At 39.4% G+C, this 17,784-nt stretch overlaps 1 long non-coding RNA gene across 2 annotated transcripts in view; it reads left to right on the top strand.

Moving 5' to 3' along the window:
• The window catches only part of LOC143660980 (uncharacterized), a 193,294-nt gene extending 176,672 nt beyond the window's left edge, over positions 1–16,622 (top strand). Inside the window, exon 3 of one of the 2 annotated variants that reach the window (XR_013164363.1) lies at positions 16,426–16,622. This is a non-coding gene — a long non-coding RNA (uncharacterized LOC143660980). Of the gene's footprint in view, positions 1–1,167; positions 1,392–16,425 lie in introns of those variants that run through there. The other variant, XR_013164362.1, reaches the window with a different exon arrangement.
• Positions 16,623–17,784: the final 1,162 nt, after the last annotated feature.

Consider the following 17,784-nt stretch of genomic DNA (forward strand, 5'->3'; position numbering starts at 1 on the left):
ACTGAGAGGAAGAGGACTATAAACACAGGAGGAAAACCCACTTGTCTCCCTTGGTTTGAGGCAGAATGCTGACTTCCCGGCCAGTCCGAGTGCTGTCAGTGTGCAGGAACACATTGCACCAGCTGTCCCCCCAGAAGTGCTCAATTCTGCCCATCCCTTTCCTTCAGTTCACACTCAAATGGCTCCCAATAATGGCAGGACATTCATTGATTGAAGTTCTCCCCAAAATATGCATTTAGTATCAGGAATCCCTTAGGGTAGTTTTGCGAGCTAGAGAATGACCTACAGCTGACTCTTTCAAATGACAGAAATGTTAAGTCTTTATTAAATGAGCTTATCACTAGCCAAACAGGAAGGTCCTGATATAGAAGAATTTCTGGTGCTGTTTAAAAGGAAAATAGTTGTCTTTTAGTAGAAAGTGGATTGTTTGGGTCCCATGGACTCCATATGTAGCCATTATTTTTCCCCTCTTTTTTTTTGCTTCCTGCTCCCTTCCTCTTCTTTCAGTATCTCCTCTCCTTTCCTGTGATCTCTGCACATTTTCAGAGAAAGTGAAGTGATATCACAATAGAACAGCCTACCCCAGTCCTGGAAGAGACGGCCTCCCTTCCCCCAACCTTTCAACATCCCTCCTGACGAAGTCAAAGGATCCTTGACTTTTGGCTCATATCTGCTGAGCTGCTTGGGATGCTGTATGGTTTCAAACTATGAGGAGCTTTCCATGAAAATAAACTAGCATGAAGCCCTTGGGTCATTAGTTCTGCCTGGATTGAGTGTTGCAAAGAGCATAACCCTCCTTCTTTGAAAGAAACATTCATGAAAAGAAAGTAGTAAGGTCCTGGGTTTTCATTAAGAGACATGTAAAAAGTCAGAGACCCTCATTTTAAACTAAGCTGGGTAATTTAAGAAAATGTACCCGTAGCATAAAACTCCATGTACGGATTGTCCTTGCTCACTAACAGCTGTGTAGGATTTGCCGTTTCTTCCATGTTTTATGTGACGATCGTGGATGCCGGCGCTGAGTTTCCAACACTGATTGCTATTCAGGGACCGGGATTCTGGATCGGATCCAATCATGTGGAATCTATTTTGGACCCGTCATGTCACACTTGAACTCTAAAATATGCCTGTTGCTGAAAGGTTCTGTTTATCTTTCTCTTTACACAGACTCACACAGAAAATGGACTTCAGTCCTCACACCACTGTACTTTGGTTTTTGAGTCGCCGGCAGCTGCAACAAGAACAACAACAATTTGCAGAACTTCCCGATACGGGAGCTGGTTTTCCCTCAGCGCTGTGGTCTCGGCCTTCCGCTCACCACTCGCCCCGCTCTTCCATTTTATTCAACCGCTTCTTCAGAAATCTCCCACGTGGGCAGTGAGGACTGCGGGGGCCACACCGGGTTTCTTCTGCGCGTGCGCAGCCAGCGGCTCGGTTCTGCCGGGGGACACACTGCTGCGGCTGCGTCTTCGGAGGAGGGGCTCTACCACGGAGCGTGGCAGCCTGCAAGGGGTGACGGCGGGCACATCAGGGGTGGCACTTCAGAGTCAGAGAAGCATGCTTGCGGTGTGAGGAGAAGAGAAAAAGCAAACAGGGAGAGGGACAGGCTGTCACACACTGAGAGTAAAGAAGAGACCACATCTGCTAGGGAGCCAGCACAGAGTCAAGACAGGAGGGCACTGTGGGCAAACCCTTTTGGGCAGAGGGTATAGTTTCACATTTCACGTAGAAAGATGCACATATAAGGGATGTCCCCTTGTACGTTTGTCAGGTTCCAGATAATAGTGTGGTTTTCTTTCTAACTCTTTATTGCTAGATAAAGTGATATAAAGTGATAATAGGGTCGTGGAGTTAGAGTTGCTGGTAAGTTTATTTTGAATGCAAAGGATAGACCATTCAGTAGAGTGTTTTGATGTTCTTCTCCTCTGAGTTCTTTTTCCTTTCCCCACTGAATAATGAGCCAAGTATGTAGACCAGACTTTCTGGCTGCTCCATCTTGTGAATTAAGCCGGATACTGTTGTCTAACATAGAAATACAGGCTAGAGACCTTTTTTTCTTGGTGAGGGGAGAGAGAAAGAGGAGGAGAGAAGGAGGAAATGTTCTCAAGGTTTTTAAAAAATAAGTAACTAATTTTAGGAGGAAGGCATTGCTTTGCTCTGGAAGGCCTCCGAATCCTCCTACTCCGTGATGCCTTTGAAAGGAGAACCCATATGCGATGTGGCATGATTGACAAGAAATTTGTTTGAAATGACTGAGAGGCCCTCATTAGGCTGGGGCTCCTCGCCATCTGGGTTTGAGTTTTGATAATGGGGTCAGGCTCTCTTTTGGTCTGTGTGTTGAATAGCTGAGCATAATTTGTTAGTGATTGTGGCTAAAATGCAAACATTTTTTAGTCACATTCACCGGAATTTGAGACTAACCGCAGTCTTGGGGCACAGCAGTGAGAAAACGCTTTCCAGCTGCACTCCCGGCCTTGGCGACCCAGTCGAGAAGAGCGCTCTAACAAAGCTGCCCTCCTTGTTCCTGGCTGGACATGTGCCATTGGAAACAGAAGTGCAACTTTATCACTTGACTTCAAGAAGAGGTCTCCCAGAGGCATATGGAGACAATATACCAGACAGTATACCAGGACCCGCCAAGCAAGCTCCTCTTTCATAGTGGGGAGTCAGAGAGGTCCCCCCACCCCATCAGGCTTGAGTCTGCGATGGGTGAGGAGGGTGGCTGAGCGGCAAAAGAGGGGCCACACCAATATTTTTTCTTGTAGAAAAATTTCAGTTGGTTTCTGCCTGAATTATGGCATACCAGATTAAACATGAGGCTTCATTGATACCCCATGAGAAAGAGATAAATACAAGTAACCACCTCACATATCAGCACCAACAAAAGCCTTCCTCACCAAGCTAGCAATCATTTGCAAACAATCCCCCAGGGATTTTGCTGTACTTGTATAAGAAGAGCACCAGAATACTTTTTGTCGAGTTTTAATGAGATCAACAGCTTCTTCAAAGTCAGAACTGTACTTAAATCTCTGATGCAGATTTCAGTTCTTTAGTTGGGGAGGTGGTAGAAACTTTGGACGGGCAGTTTAGAAGCACAGAGCCCAGCTTAGCTCACAGGAGAATCTCGGGACTGTAAAGCCCCAGTGAATCTTAGCTGATATAAAGCACCAGGAGGAAGTCAATTAAAAATTTATGTTAATAATAAAAAGTGTTTTTCTTAAGTTTACAAAAAGGAGATGGCGAGCAGACTCTGTGTGAGAACTCATCACAGTCCTGAACAGAAAACCTCACTCTGCAAAAATGTACTGAATGGACACTGCCTCTTACACATTAAACCTGTTGCTGATAGCAGTAACATATGGACTCTATTCCACAATTTCTGTTGGCAAATATATAAGAAAATTTATGATGTCATTGATAGATTTTTCCTTCAAGAAAAAAGAAGTTTGGGGAACACTGATCAAGAGAACAGTTAGAGATATGGATTAGGAGAGAGGCACTAATTTGATTGCATTGATCCTCTTGTGAATTAAAACTGTAATTCTCCTAATGCTTTAAAAATTAATCTAGGTTATTTACTAAAGGGGAAAAATTGAGAATGTTTTTAAAATTTAGCTGCAAGGATGATCATTTTAGCACTGTATATAACAGTAGAAATTGTGAAATATTTTAAAAGCCCCAAATTAAGGGACCACTAATTATCTATTGGCATATGCATGTAATAGAATACAATCTGAATATCAAAAATACCAAAAGAATACTACATAAACATAACAAAGAACATAGAAATGTATTTAGCAAATAGATAATTTGAAGAAACAGACTACAAAATAGTATATATGTGGGTCTGGGATTAGGGGTAGTTTCCATTTCCTTCTTTTTTGATGATCTTTGATCTATTTTCTTCTTATGGTACTCCTTTGATAATCTGTAGTATCTAATGTCTAATGAGCATGTGTTGCTTTGGCAATATGATTAAATACAATATCTATTGCTTTTAAATTTTAAAATTATTGAACCTCTTAATATGCATATATCTATGAATATTTTCAGTTTTGTAAAGTATTTGAGCAGGCTAAAATTAACACTTTTATGAAAGGTAAATTTTTAGAGGAAAAGAAGAAGCTATTGGCATAAAGGTATAATGAAAGGGAGTAATCACATTAAAAATGGGTGCAGCAAAATTCTAAAATTGTTAAAGAAGAGCATAGATTTTTCTCCAGCCTTCCTGAAAACTATACAAAAATGACAAAGAAGAGTTTTCTCATTTGTGAACTGGAGGTATACTGTTTAATCAGGTGAAGCATATTGTTCAGACATTAACACCTGAGTTTTCTTCTGTGGATTACTTTAGCATGGGTAGAGAGTAAAGGAATAAACAGCAGGCTCATAACATTGTTCTAAAAAATTCTAGGGTGACTTTCAAACAACTCTTCTGTGACCCAGACCACCTGTTGCACAGCTCCAGGGCGAACACTGCTCACATTGTTTTCAAAGGGAAGCACCCACTGGAGTTGAGTTCTGCTGCCCTATGCGGAAGCATGGTCCAGAGGATCCCTTAATCAAGCTGAGGCCAAAGCGTTATATTGAGAAAACATAATTCTAGAGGACCCAACATTATTCAACTTTCTGGTGCTTTGAATTAGTCTAGGGATCAAATGAAGGGGTGGTGTATCTGTCAGGTAATTCTTTCTGAACATTATTTCTCATGACTGAAGTTTTGGTACATGTTGGGCAGTTGGAGGGATGGACTGACTTATTAATTCTTCACCCATCAGTTCAATGAAAGTTGGGCTTAAAGAGCTTCTCCTGGCCTCTAAAAACGTAATATTGTTTTCATTTGGAATTCAGTTTCTTTAACTATGATTTACTTTACAGAAAATGATAACGTGTGTCAGTACACTTAAGTCTGGCAGACTTCCCTCTATCCAACTCTCACTAAATATCTCCTTAAAAAAAATCTACATAGCCATATTCTCTGAAGTGGGCAAGGGATGTTGTTTTTAGCTACTGGAAATTTAAAGACAATGGACAGATCAGGAATGGGAAGGGAGTAAAAATTAAGAACACAGTTTCTGGAGTCACAGATTGAGGGGTGCAAGCTTTATCCTGCTAATGTGCTGTGTAACTGGATAAATCGCTTTCCTCACTAAGCCTCAGTTATTGTATTTGTGAAACAGGAATAATGATGCCTAACACAGTGGGTTAAATTTGTGAATAAACTATGATTATGAAATTTTGCTGGGCTATATCAAGGTAGAGGGATGAAGGATCCCAGAAAGTTTAGCATCATTTCCAGAGAAATAGATCAAATTGTGTGTAAGAAATGGTGGCAATAGAAACTATTTTAATATTTTTGTCTTTAAACACATAAACAACCTTATGAATTCTAAGTGAATGTTATTCCAGAAAGTAGAAGACTGTCTGGCAGATTGTAGATACTCAATAAAATTCTACTTGGGATGTTATCAATTGATTCTTTTCATTTAGCATAACTTCTGCATCAAAATTTTCTAATAGCTCTATTTATTGAGGTTCTTGCTGTGTCTCACATGGTGCTAAACACTTCTATAGTCCTTCTTGTTCAATGCTCACTACGACCCTGTGGTTCATAGGTATTTACCAAAAGGAATTTAAACTCTTGTTTGCCTTAGTGCCTGTGTGTGAGTGTTTGTATTGGCTTTATTAGTAATCGTCCAAAGTGGAGAAGAGCCTACTTTGAGCAACTACAGTTGAAGGATTTCAACTGGCTTTTGGAAAAACTAGTGGTGGCACATATCTACAATGTAATTTAATGTTAAAAAGGAACTAACCACACATACTTGTCCTTCCGTGCTTTGCTTTAGCTGTTTGAGCATATTTAGTATATTTAGTACTGTTTCTTAAAATGTCTTTATCTGGTATGTCCAAGGTCTGGTTTTCCTCACTGATGGTTTCTAATGCTCTTTCCTGCTCTTTTGCATCAATTCTTATTTCCTGTTTCTCTGTATATTTTGTAATCCTTTGTTGAAACCTGGGTATTTTGATATTTAAATTTATTATCTTTGGAATTTAGACACTGGCATCTGTTCTTTAAGCCTGTATCCAGCTAGCATTATGACAGAAATTTCCTTAAATACCAGAAGGTAAATAAAAGAAAGAGAGAGAATAAACCAAGAGAACACCTTTCCCAGTTTTTGCAGATGGGTATGTGAGACTGTTCTCCCTCAGAGGTTGGCTTTCCTAACAATGAATTTAGGCAAATCCAAGGCGAAAGCACAGGGTACTCCCTAGTCATTTCTGCACATTCATCTCCTCCTGGGAAAGCATGCATGGACTAGGAACTCTCCTACTTACATGGACCTGAATGTCTCCTTCCCCCTAGGAAACTGTTTCCTCGTGTGTCCTTGCAGTATACTCGGTGGCCCACAACTAGCAACTCTTTGCCTTATGCAAATGTAATTCTACTGAACTCCATGTGTCACCTCTAGATGCAGGGATAAGCTCTAGGATGGTAAATGTACAATGAGTGTCCTGGTTCAATCTTTCAGGCTGCTGCTGAAAGGACTGACATATGTACAAATGCACCTTGTACATATGTACAAGGGCTTGCACAGGAGGCACAGCTTAGCTCCAGGCTGAGCTGGCAAGGGATGAGGAAAGGGCCATCAAGGATGCCACAAGATCCTAGCATTCTTCAGTTGCCTTTTTCTTTATTTAATGTTCATCCTGTTAGGGCAACTTTTTAACTATTTTCTGAAACTTTGAGAAAGATGGTTCTGCCAATCCTTGCTTGTTGCTTAAATTAGAGCCCTGGAGTGTGTCACTTTGCCACACTGATGACATCACCTATCACAATATTATTTTTTAAACAAGAGGTTCTTAGGTCAATTTGGATTTCAGATCAGGCTGAACTTTCCCAGCCTCTGAGGACAGCATGATTTCCCATGGGTCCTTGGGAGTCTCATCTGAAATAGAGTTGGAGGGAAAGGCAAAATGATTGACAAGGGCAGGTGATGTGCGCTCAGGCATCCTGCTGAGGAGGCTCACTTAGGATTCCAAATTAATGTCAGCCACAGCCTCATGCTGGCTTGTGCTGCCCCAATGCAGACACTGAGTCAATTCTGCGCTAAGTACCTCTGTTGTGCAGATTAGCAAATGCAAAACTTCAGAGTCTCCATGCACCTTCTGGCTTTTAGAAACAAAAAGCAAAGTTGAAATAGTGAGAAAAAAACTGGGAGTTGACATGAAGCTTTAAAAATCATTTTCTAAGTTTACTATGCTTTCCCATGTGGTTATGACCAACTTCTTTGCATTTTATTGAATAATTCCATTAAAAAACCACTTTTACCACTCTACTCTTCTTCCAAGCCTTGTGTGAGGTACTCTGGACCTAGAAAAGAAGCTGATAATCACTGTGTGCAAACTTTGTTTTTCTACATTCATTAAATTATTAAATTCTCACTCTAAATTTCTGCGGTAAAATATTGCTCGGTTAATTTCGAATTACTAAGGTCTCCAAGTTAGTCACCCAAGGCAAAACAATAAATGATCAAACTGCAATTTGAACCAAAGATTCATAAATAAAATGCAACCCCTGTCTTCAGAATGCCCAGTCTCCTAGGGAGGTGACATATTCATAGTTGATCGCAACCCCTGATCTACCAAGATTAATGCTGTAATGAGTGCCTGTCTTAGAACTTTACTCAAACCAAGCATTCTCTAAATGTTTTGAGTGTTAACGAGTAGAAGATATGCAATAAAAAATGTGGCCAATAGGTATATTTTACCCATTGAGTATGAACTCAGAAATAGTGACCATTTAATAACATGTAAGTATTTAACCAAGAAATAAAATCATCTGTAAAAGAAAAGGCATGGGGCTTGGGAAAGTTTAATCTACTAGCTTCAGAAAAATTGCATTAACAATTTAGAGATTGACTCTAGATTCTGTTTTCCACCCGGGCCTCAATGAGCCTCCAGCAAGGTCATGAAGAGAAATTGTGTTGTAAAGGATCAAGTCAGCACTGGCCACATTTTTGTGATCCCTTCCCTTGCCTACCCATCCCAAACATAACAGAACTCTTCTCTCAAGTATGTTCTGATGTAGTTGGGATCCCAGCAGAGTCAGAACTGAAGTTCAGATTTTTCTGAGGAAAAGAATTAGGTGGCATTTTTCTGCCTCTGCATCTCACCTTCCCAGCTCTCTATTTGCATCCACAAATTTACATGCAAGTCAAAGAAAAGAATAAAAAGAAAATAAAGTATTTCAAGCATGTTCTTCAACAAGGGTGAGAATGGAAAGCTACAGAAAACATTTATCTTAAGCAGAAGCAGTGGAGCCTTGACAGAAAGAAGGCCCCTGAAACCCAGCCAGAGGGCTGGAGGAGAAGGAGGGAGCAACTGAACAGTTAGAACAGGGGCTTTGAATGCAGGCTGTCAAGAGGTGCTGTGAGGCTGAGGTCAGGGTGGGAATGTTGACAGCTCTGTCTGTAAACTGAAGGAGTTCCCTTAAATTGTGAAACATCTAAAAGTATGGGTCTCTCAATAAGCAGACAAAACTGTGGGGGCCCTTGCTCATTTTATAGCAAATTACTGCTCTGCCAGGGGTCTACAGGGATTTGGGACTTGGTGGCTGGAGATACTGTGAAGATCTGCCTCTCAGGAGTAGAGATGGAGCAAAATGGCTACAGGGCTAACCCTGGGAGTGACAGGACTAGAGTTCAACACATCTTGATGGCAGCTGTGGTGGTTGAAGCTGTATATACCCAACAAAAACATGTTCTTACATCTAATCCATTCCTGTGAATGTGACCCCATTATAAGCAAGGCCTTTTGATGAGGCTATTTCAGTTAAGGTGTGACCCACCTCATTCAGGAGAGGTCTTAATTCTCTTGCTGAAGTCCTTTATAAATAGAATGAATACAGACAGAGAAAGAGAAAGCCATAGAAGTAAGAAGCTGAAATCCAGGAAACCTGGGAGAGAAGGGAGAGACCAGTAGAGACCACTATGTGGCAGACGGGCCAAGGAACACTGGCAGCTGGTTTTGGGGAAGAAAACATTGCCTTGATGAGAACTTGATTTGGACATTCTCACTAGCCTCAAACTGTAAGCTAATGAATTCCTATTACTTAAAACCAATCCATTTCATGGTATCTGCTTTTGACAGCCTAGGAAACTAAAACAGCTGCCATGAAAACAGTGAGACCCAGTGGTTCCCAGTGGTACCAGTCTGGGTGTCAGTAGAGTCTTGAGTTGGCAGCCAAGGGAGGGGTTAAGAGGCAGCCCAAGGCAGAGGCAGCTCTGCAACAGTGGGGGCAGAGGGCAAGACCAGGATGATCTTCACGTGTGTGCAAGACACTCCTGGGAACATCTGCAAAATGCTTGTGCAGACTTTTCTAGATCTCATCAATGAACTGGGATGTTATCACTGCCTAGAAAAATTTTTAATTTCCTATCTGCACAAACATGGATAATTCTCAAGAGCAAAATATTGAGTGAAAAAAGTAGACTGCAAAAAGATAACTTTAATGTATACCATTCATGCTTATGTTTTAAAATACACAAAATATTGGAATAGTTTTTATAGATGCATATATACATGTATATGGTAAACATTTTTTAAGAAGTGTGGATGGAAAGAAAAGCAAATTGCTTCAGGACTGTAGTTATCTCTGAGAAGATTACCCGTGAGAGAGGGGGGATCTGGCAAGAAATACCTTGTGCTTCAAATCTATTCATTACATTTTCCCCCCAAAACATTTCTGAAACAAATATGACAACATTCTAATGCTTGGTAAATTGAGGTGATGGAGCTTGTTTTTTGTTCTTTTTAATGTAAAGTAATTTGTTGTTATTTATTTTTAAAGTAGAAAAAATCCAGCTTAGTCCTTAATGTTAAAACATTTGTTCATATATGCCGATGAGGACTGAGACCTTTGAGTTACACTCATAATCTCACTATCTTAGGGATAGGAGGAAAATGGTTAAAATTATTCCAGGGACCTCCTTTCCTTGATTAGACACATGGAAAATTTCAGGTTTATAGTAATTCAGCTGAGTTTGAGTTATTCATATGCAAAAAGTCATCTTTAATTGTTATGAAAGTAGAAATGGGATTTTTTTTTTCATTATCCATGCATAACTCCAAAGCAGCTGAGGAGGTTTTGTTCAACTTGTAAAAACTTTACCTTTGGGATAAAATCAAGCATGAAAATGTTCAGGCTTCAGAGATGATGTGTAGGAAAGTTCTAAGTGAGTGAAAACCCAGCATATGCAGGAAGTCTGTATGTAATTTTAAGTATAGTCTGCTCAACCATGAATGCTATCATCTATTACTCCATCTCAGACTAAGCTGTCTCCACATGTGTGCGGCAACTCTTTTGACACAACTTATTGATTTCCATTGCTTTTATTTCAAATAAATAGAACAGAAAATGGAATCTAAAATACATGATTTCTTATACCAAATTCAAAGAAAATTCAACAATTTTTAATTCTCTGATTTGTGCTCTTTTCCCCTTCCATCCCATAGAATATTTTAGGTGTTAGAAAGTGCTAGATTAGCACTTCTATTATATTAAATAATAGGCACAATTGTGAGCTGGGGAGAGGGTGCTGCACTTCTTTTACTCCAACCAATAGGACAGCCAGCCAAATGAAAAGCCACTGCAGAAATTTGGGGGAAAGTTGTAGCTTATTTTCTTTGGTATGAATATGTGTATTTGAGGGACAGGGATGGTTCTTGTAACCAAATACATGGTCTGTGCTAATAAGACTATGGAGGACATTGCAATGGTCCCAAGAAAAGATAGGAATAGCCTCAGACACCTTCTGCCACTCCTCTTATGTGTACTTTCTCCACATCTCAACACAAGAATCTGGTCCATGCTTTCCCCTTTCCATTTCAGAGTCTCTCTCTCTCTCTCTCTCACACACACACACACACCCCTACATCAAGAGTCATCACATCCTAAGTAATTTAGTTAATAAGGCTAGAGTTAGTCTAGCCACTAAACCCTGTCAGGTTGGAGCCCTACCCTGCTCTTGAGCCTGCAGGTAAGGATCTAGAAGTCTGCCCCCCAGGATTTACCTCTCTATAAGTTATCTTGATATGGTGGGGAGACAAATTTGACTGCCTTCAACTTGGGAAGTTGCTTAATCTTACTGGGCCTCAGTTTGCTCATCTCTAAAATGGTAATGCTAAGACTTCCACACAAAGTTCTGGCAAGGATTAAATTAAGTCGAGTTCTTGTTTGTACAGAGCCTGGTACATAGCAGATGCTCAGAAACCTTATTCCGTTCCCTTCTTTGCCAGGCCCTTCTATCTGGCAGCTGGTATCAGCTTCATATACTTCAAGCTTCAGGGCTTACATCTCTTTCCAAACCAAACGAAATGAAAAGCACATTAACAACAAAATTGCCCTCCCCTGCCTTAAGCTTCAATTGTGTTGATTCTCGATCCACCCCTATGGGCTATCACCTCCATTTGGATATCAGTGGCATTTTAAACTACAAATTTCCATGCCATTTGGACCTTATGACTTGAGGTCTTGGCTATCCAATTTGAGCATTGACCAGACTGGTACCACTGCCCCAAAGCCTCTCATTCCCAGATTCCTTCCGTTTTCAGTTCATCCAGAAGCCAGGCCTGTGTTAAGCACTCCTCACAGGAAGTTGGAGCTGAGATAAGATTAGAATCCAGCTCTCCTTACTCCTAGTCATTTGCTCCTCTAGTCTACCTGGCTACATTAGAAAACTTATAAATAAATAATTGATCTGTTGATAAACAGAAAGATAAACCAGACCAAGTAAATGGCTTTGTGACTGATGGACAGGGGTTGAGGATTCTAGGTGTACCAGAGAGGAAGATGAGAGTGTTGATTTAATAGGCCAGAAATAAAGAACTGAAATGAGAGATATTGGATAAACTGAGCTCTATTGGAAGTCTGGAGGTAGTGAGTCACCATAGCATGTGAAAAAAAAAAAAAGATAGTATACAGGAGTGGTTTCCTTCCAAATAAGGAGCATTCAAACTATTCAGCCTCTAAATGGATCTGTTTACTAAGTCGACCTACAACCAGCATTAAATTCATTCATTTTTTATTTATTCACTCAACAAACATTGATTGAGCACCAAATCAGACTCAGTTTAGGTACTGCTTCCAATTTGCTTGGCCTCACCTGCCTCTCAGTACCCCCTCCCATCCCTAGTCATGGAAAACTCCAATTGTCCCAGGTATTGCCATGCCTACAGCTGTGGTTACTCATCTCTGGTAATACCCACTGTCTCCAGGTGAGTGTGAGGCCCCAGCATAACTATCATGCCTATTTTAGAAGCAGCCACACAGTTCTCAACCCAGGCCTGACCTCAGTAGACCTACCCAGACCCTTCTTTCTCCTCAAAAAAGCACCACAATGCAGGACATAGGATCTGGCTTCCCCAAGAGCTGCCCAAAGTGTAGGGCTAGGAGAACCTATTGGAAAACTTTGATCAATGAGAGAAAAGAGACAGGATCTAAATTCCTCTCCCTTCCTCCCTCCAATACACTGTTCCAAGGCACAGTGATTCTATTTAATCCATCTGGGAACATCCTTCATGGCTGAGCAACTGGCTGTGTCTCTTATGATGTCGCAGCCAACTTGGTAATGGAGAGCCCTGGCTGTGACCTTGTATTTGTTTATATTTCTTCCTTACTTCACTTCCTTTTTCTCTCAGTCTTTCTGCCCTGGAATTGGACCTCCCAATAAAGCATTAGCACTTAAGCCTTGTCTTGGGCCTGTTTCTGGAGGACCCAGCCAAACCAATCCAAGTGGCTAACAGGAACCAGACACCATGCTAGGTATGGGACCTGCCACAGTGAACAAGACAGATATGGTCCCTGCCCTTATGCAGCTTTCAGTACTGTAGAAAGATGGCAACAAACTGTTAAACAAAGATAAAGTCAAGCAAGCACAGTTTGGGATAAATGCAATAAAGGAAAGAAACTGGCTTCCCATAATAGTTGTAGTGGAACAAAGCTGATGCCAGTTTAAATATGGAAATTTTGGAAGAGCACTTTGAGGAGGTGATATTTAACTTGATAAATGTAGAATGAGAAGCCATGCATGATAAGAGGAGAGAGAAGCGAATCCTCAACTTCCAGAATGGACAGGATGTAGTAGGGCCTTAAAACAAGCAGGGGCTTTGTGTCTTCTGGGCACTCAGGAAGGTAAGGGTTATTAGAGTGTTATGTACAAGACAGAGAGAAAGACTTTAGGCTGGGGAGGATGCAGGAGCCAGAACCTGCAGGCTTTGTAAGTTCATGAAAAGGGTTGGATTTTTTCTAAGAGCTACCAGGAAGACACTAAAATGCTTTAAGCAGAGGTGTTGCATTAGAATCCAATTGAATCTTATTTTTAATTCTCATCCAGTATTCTCCTTCATTTACTTGAATAATACTTTCTACTTGTAACTCTAATAATAAAAGAACAAAAGGATTATGGAAATAAATGCGTAAATGTAAATTTTATAGTTTGTACTATAAAGTTAACATAAACAGAAGTATATATATGTGTGTATATATATGTATAAATACAGATCCCAATAGTCATAAAAATATGGACTGCAGTCTGCTAGTAACTTCCACTCTAAGAAATTATAATCTATTAGAATTTATTGTAATTGCAAATTATTTTTTTTTGTCCAGCTGATCCAGCAGGGCTTGTTGATCTGATTCTTTTTCTATTTTGCTCCATGATCATTCAGGTTGGTTTGAAAAAATTTTTTCCTTGTATTAATTTCAGAAAATTTGCTGTGTATGCGCCTGCAATTTTAAAGCACAGAACCTCTTCTGCCTCAATTAGAGTTTCTTCATTAACTGTAGTTCTACTGCTATAGATTTCATTAGTGCAATCTGCTAATTCACAAATTCATAGAAGTACAGAAATACATTCTGCTAATGTGCACTGCAAAATGCCCTCTACAAAATGCCTGCTATACAATGTCATTTACAAAATGCCTGCTGCTGCTGCTAGGGGAGGGTTTTTTATAGACCAACCTGGATTAGGGGGGAAGCAGTATATCCTCTAGGCAGACAAAGTTCCTCTCTATAATGCTAAAGGTTTCTCTGTATGGTTGCTACCTGACTCCAATGGTCAAACGTATCCAAACTGCCTCTCTAGAATTTTCCACTGCTTCACGCCTGTGTTCTATTAACAAAGAGCTGGCAGAATTCTTTTAGATTAGTTTCACAAAGCACCTACTCTTATGAAAATTAGAATCGACTATTGACATGGCCCCAGCCCAAGCCACACCCAGTGAAAGTGTTCAGAAACGCATGTGCTATGCTTATGGGGGCGACGGAATTGTTGAATTTCAAATGTATTTTTCTGGCCAGAAATTGCATCATGCAGTTTCTCTTTTTCTCTGTGGGAAAGCCTTGTCAATTCAAGGGATAAGTTAGCAACACTTTAGCCTGGATTTGTTTACAGCGTTGATTTCCAGAAGACAACTGCCTGAGATGGAACAGGAGATGGAACAGATTTTGACAGAAGAGATGGATGAACACCGTCTGGAAAGGCAGAGCTACCAGGGAGGTCTATAAAGAGAGAACCCAGGAGAATGCTTGGTGCCCAGGGGAGGTGGTTGCATTGGTGCTGAAAGCAAAGATGGTTGTGCGCCAAATTCTAACTTCAGACTTTTGCCTCAGGCAACACTGTTAGTACTCTAAGTCCCATTAAAAGACCTTCATTTTCTAGCAGATGGTGGCTTCACTGATAACAAAGAAAACAGTCTTAAGAAACAAGATGGCCAGACCAAGCTTCAAAGAGGCAGAATACCAGGGGAAATGTTCTTAATGCTTCTTGGAAAATGGAAAAAGAAAAGAAAAAAAAAGAAAAGAAAAGAAAAAAAGAAGAAGGAAAGAAATGGAAATGATACAATGGAAATAAGAGAATCAGTATTATCTGGTGTAACACGGCATGTGTCTCTTCAGATTCTCTGCCCCAGTGCAGATTGATGAGGAAATAGGGTTAAAATGTATCAAAATCTAAATAAAATATGTCTTTCAGACTAAAATGTGTTCTTGATCTGGATTTTCTATGCCCAGCTCTTAAATAACTGGGGATAATTTAAGTGGAGGTTTGAGAAGCCCTCTCTGAAGAGAGGATATTCAAATTGAGTAATGAAATTTGGAGCCATCAAAATAAGGTTCTGCCTCTTATTAAGAAACTTTTATTTCAACAGAAAGAGAGGATGCAATGTTTGACTTGATTAATTTCTAGGCACAAGTTAATTTTTACATTGCGTATTTAATAGAACCTAAATTCTATAGAATATAAATCAATGGACAAAACAAAAATTATTTGGTGCTTATGCATAGCATGTATCTTGGGACACACACACACAGAGATGTGCATACTAAAATTTGCATGCATGTTTACGTGTAAATGTATAGACTTTGTTAAAATATGAACCTGTGATGTATACATTTTAAATGAGTTAGTGCTACCTAAGTCTATTTATTTCAGGTACTTTCTTGTTACTTGCTCCATACCCCAAGCTCCATCTGCAAATCCTGCAGAGATTAAATCAGCCCAAGTTTCAGGATTCTTCATCACTGGTATAATATGTTGTTTCGAGGCCTCTTCTGCTTCTTGTTGCCTTAACCTTGCTTTCATATGGGAAACTCCTCGGCTCCTAATTCGTCTGCCTCTGGCTTCTATCTGATTTATGGTTTCTGGGCACAACCAGCCCTTAAACATTCTTTGTCAAATGTGTCTGTCTATACCTTCCTGATCCTGGCTACTCACACTGTCTCCGAAATCTGGTTCTAGGAATTAATCTGAACTGAGCGCATGAAACTTCTTACTTTCAGGTTGGTTTAACAGGGTTCTAATATTTAGTAAGGTGTATGGATTTGGCAGACTAGCTTTGCTTTTGGTCCTTTTATTTGTTTAACTAAGTATTGACGTTCTACCACATACATTAATATCGATGACCTGATCAGGTTTACTGTAGTGATTTTTGTGTATGCAAAGATGAATAACCCCCAAATACGCAGCACCTAATATAGTAGGTGAGAAAATCATTTAATAAATAATTTCAACATGATGTAATAAGTATTGGGATTGTGGTTAACATGGAAGTGAGTGGAAGCACAAAGAAGGGAATAATCAACTTTACTTAGAGGTAAGGAATCATACAATCCAGTTTGCCAAGCAAAGCCTTGGTTTTTGACTCTTGCCTTTGCATCCATTAGAGTTTGGCATTAATTTCATCTTCTTTTATTCTTTAAAGTGTCCTGGTTTTGTCCAAAAATAAAATATTATATGTGTAGTTTGGACTACACAAATTAGTGTGTAGTCTTAGAAATTAATTTTATTAAGAACAGTTCTATCATATATTACCTTAAATCAAATTAATTTGATTAATAATATTTTGTGTTTTACCTTCCACTTACAGTGATAAGGTCAAGAAGATGTATGAAATGAGATCAAAGTTATGAAGACTTTGCCAATTTGATGACCCAGAAAAGGAAATTACCAGCAAGGAAGCAGATCTAGTGGCCTGAGGAATGGATGGAGCTGGAGAACTATATGCAATTCATAGGATTGTGTCACATGGGAGAGGGTGGAGAGTTATGGTTTGCAGAAGAAACAGGAGCCAGTAATGCTGAACTATCTCTGCCATGCTAATGACTATATTTTTCTAGCAGGTAATGGAGTCACATTCATGTTTTTAACCAAAAGAATGGCCTGATTAAGTTTACATTTTAGTAACATCACACAATAATGTGCTGAATAGTTGAGTAGGGGAGTGAAACTTTTTTAGTTGGGAAATCATTTGCAATAATTTAAACAAGAGGTGATAAAGACCTAAGCTAAAGCGTAAGTGTGGATAGAGAATAATGAATGAATTTAAAGTATATTCCTGAGGTGGTTGATGGATGCTTAAGACTTTATCTGATTTAGGAATAAGAGAAAAGGAGGAGACCAGATCATGCTCAGTGGGGAGATGGAGCTACAGAAAAGAAACTTATAAAAGAACTATGGGCTACAATTATAAATGTGGAAGTGTGGATAGGAAAGAAAGGGCTGAAACGCAAAGAGAAAAAAAAAGTCCAAAGCCAGAACTTGTTCTTTTAATTTTATTAAGATAGTGTGAGACTATTGGATAACAAATGGAAGATGCTTTAAGAACAAAATGTGTAAGAAAATCACATGATGAATTAGTTTTGTTTAAATAATTATGACTCATGTTGGTACTAGATGTTTAATTGCCAATATGTTTTTTATTTATTGAATATCTTATTCTTTTTGAATGTAATACTTATTACATTCAAATACTCTATTACAAAGAGTAAATACTTTTGTAAATACTCTATTACAAAGAGTATTTAATGATTTAATAAATCATTAAAATACTCTTACGTAATAGTATTATACCTAGTTTTTATAGACAGAATAAAAATATTCTTCCCCAAAGATTCACTTTGGAGTGATTAATATGTGTTAATTAAAATGATTTGCAAAGGTTCCCGTCACATTACTTGAGTTAGCAGTAAGCTCTATTTGTGATGGAGTGTGTGATTCTCAGAGTCCTCATATTTGGGGAAAAGGAGAACAACCTACTTAAGGAATGTCTTGTAGTTGGTACAGCGGAGTAAAAACATAGTTGTGGTGATTCTCTCAACTGAAAAGTTTATTTCTCTAGAAAGAACGTTTTAAACAGTGTTAACCTTCTGGGATCATAACTTAGACCTTTCAGAGTAACCTTTTGGTCTGTGGGCCTCTGTGCTTGCTACTCTCTTTTCCGGCAGCA

Source organism: Tamandua tetradactyla, chromosome 2, assembly GCF_023851605.1.
Source record: "Tamandua tetradactyla isolate mTamTet1 chromosome 2, mTamTet1.pri, whole genome shotgun sequence".
Lineage (NCBI taxonomy): Eukaryota > Metazoa > Chordata > Mammalia > Pilosa > Myrmecophagidae > Tamandua > Tamandua tetradactyla.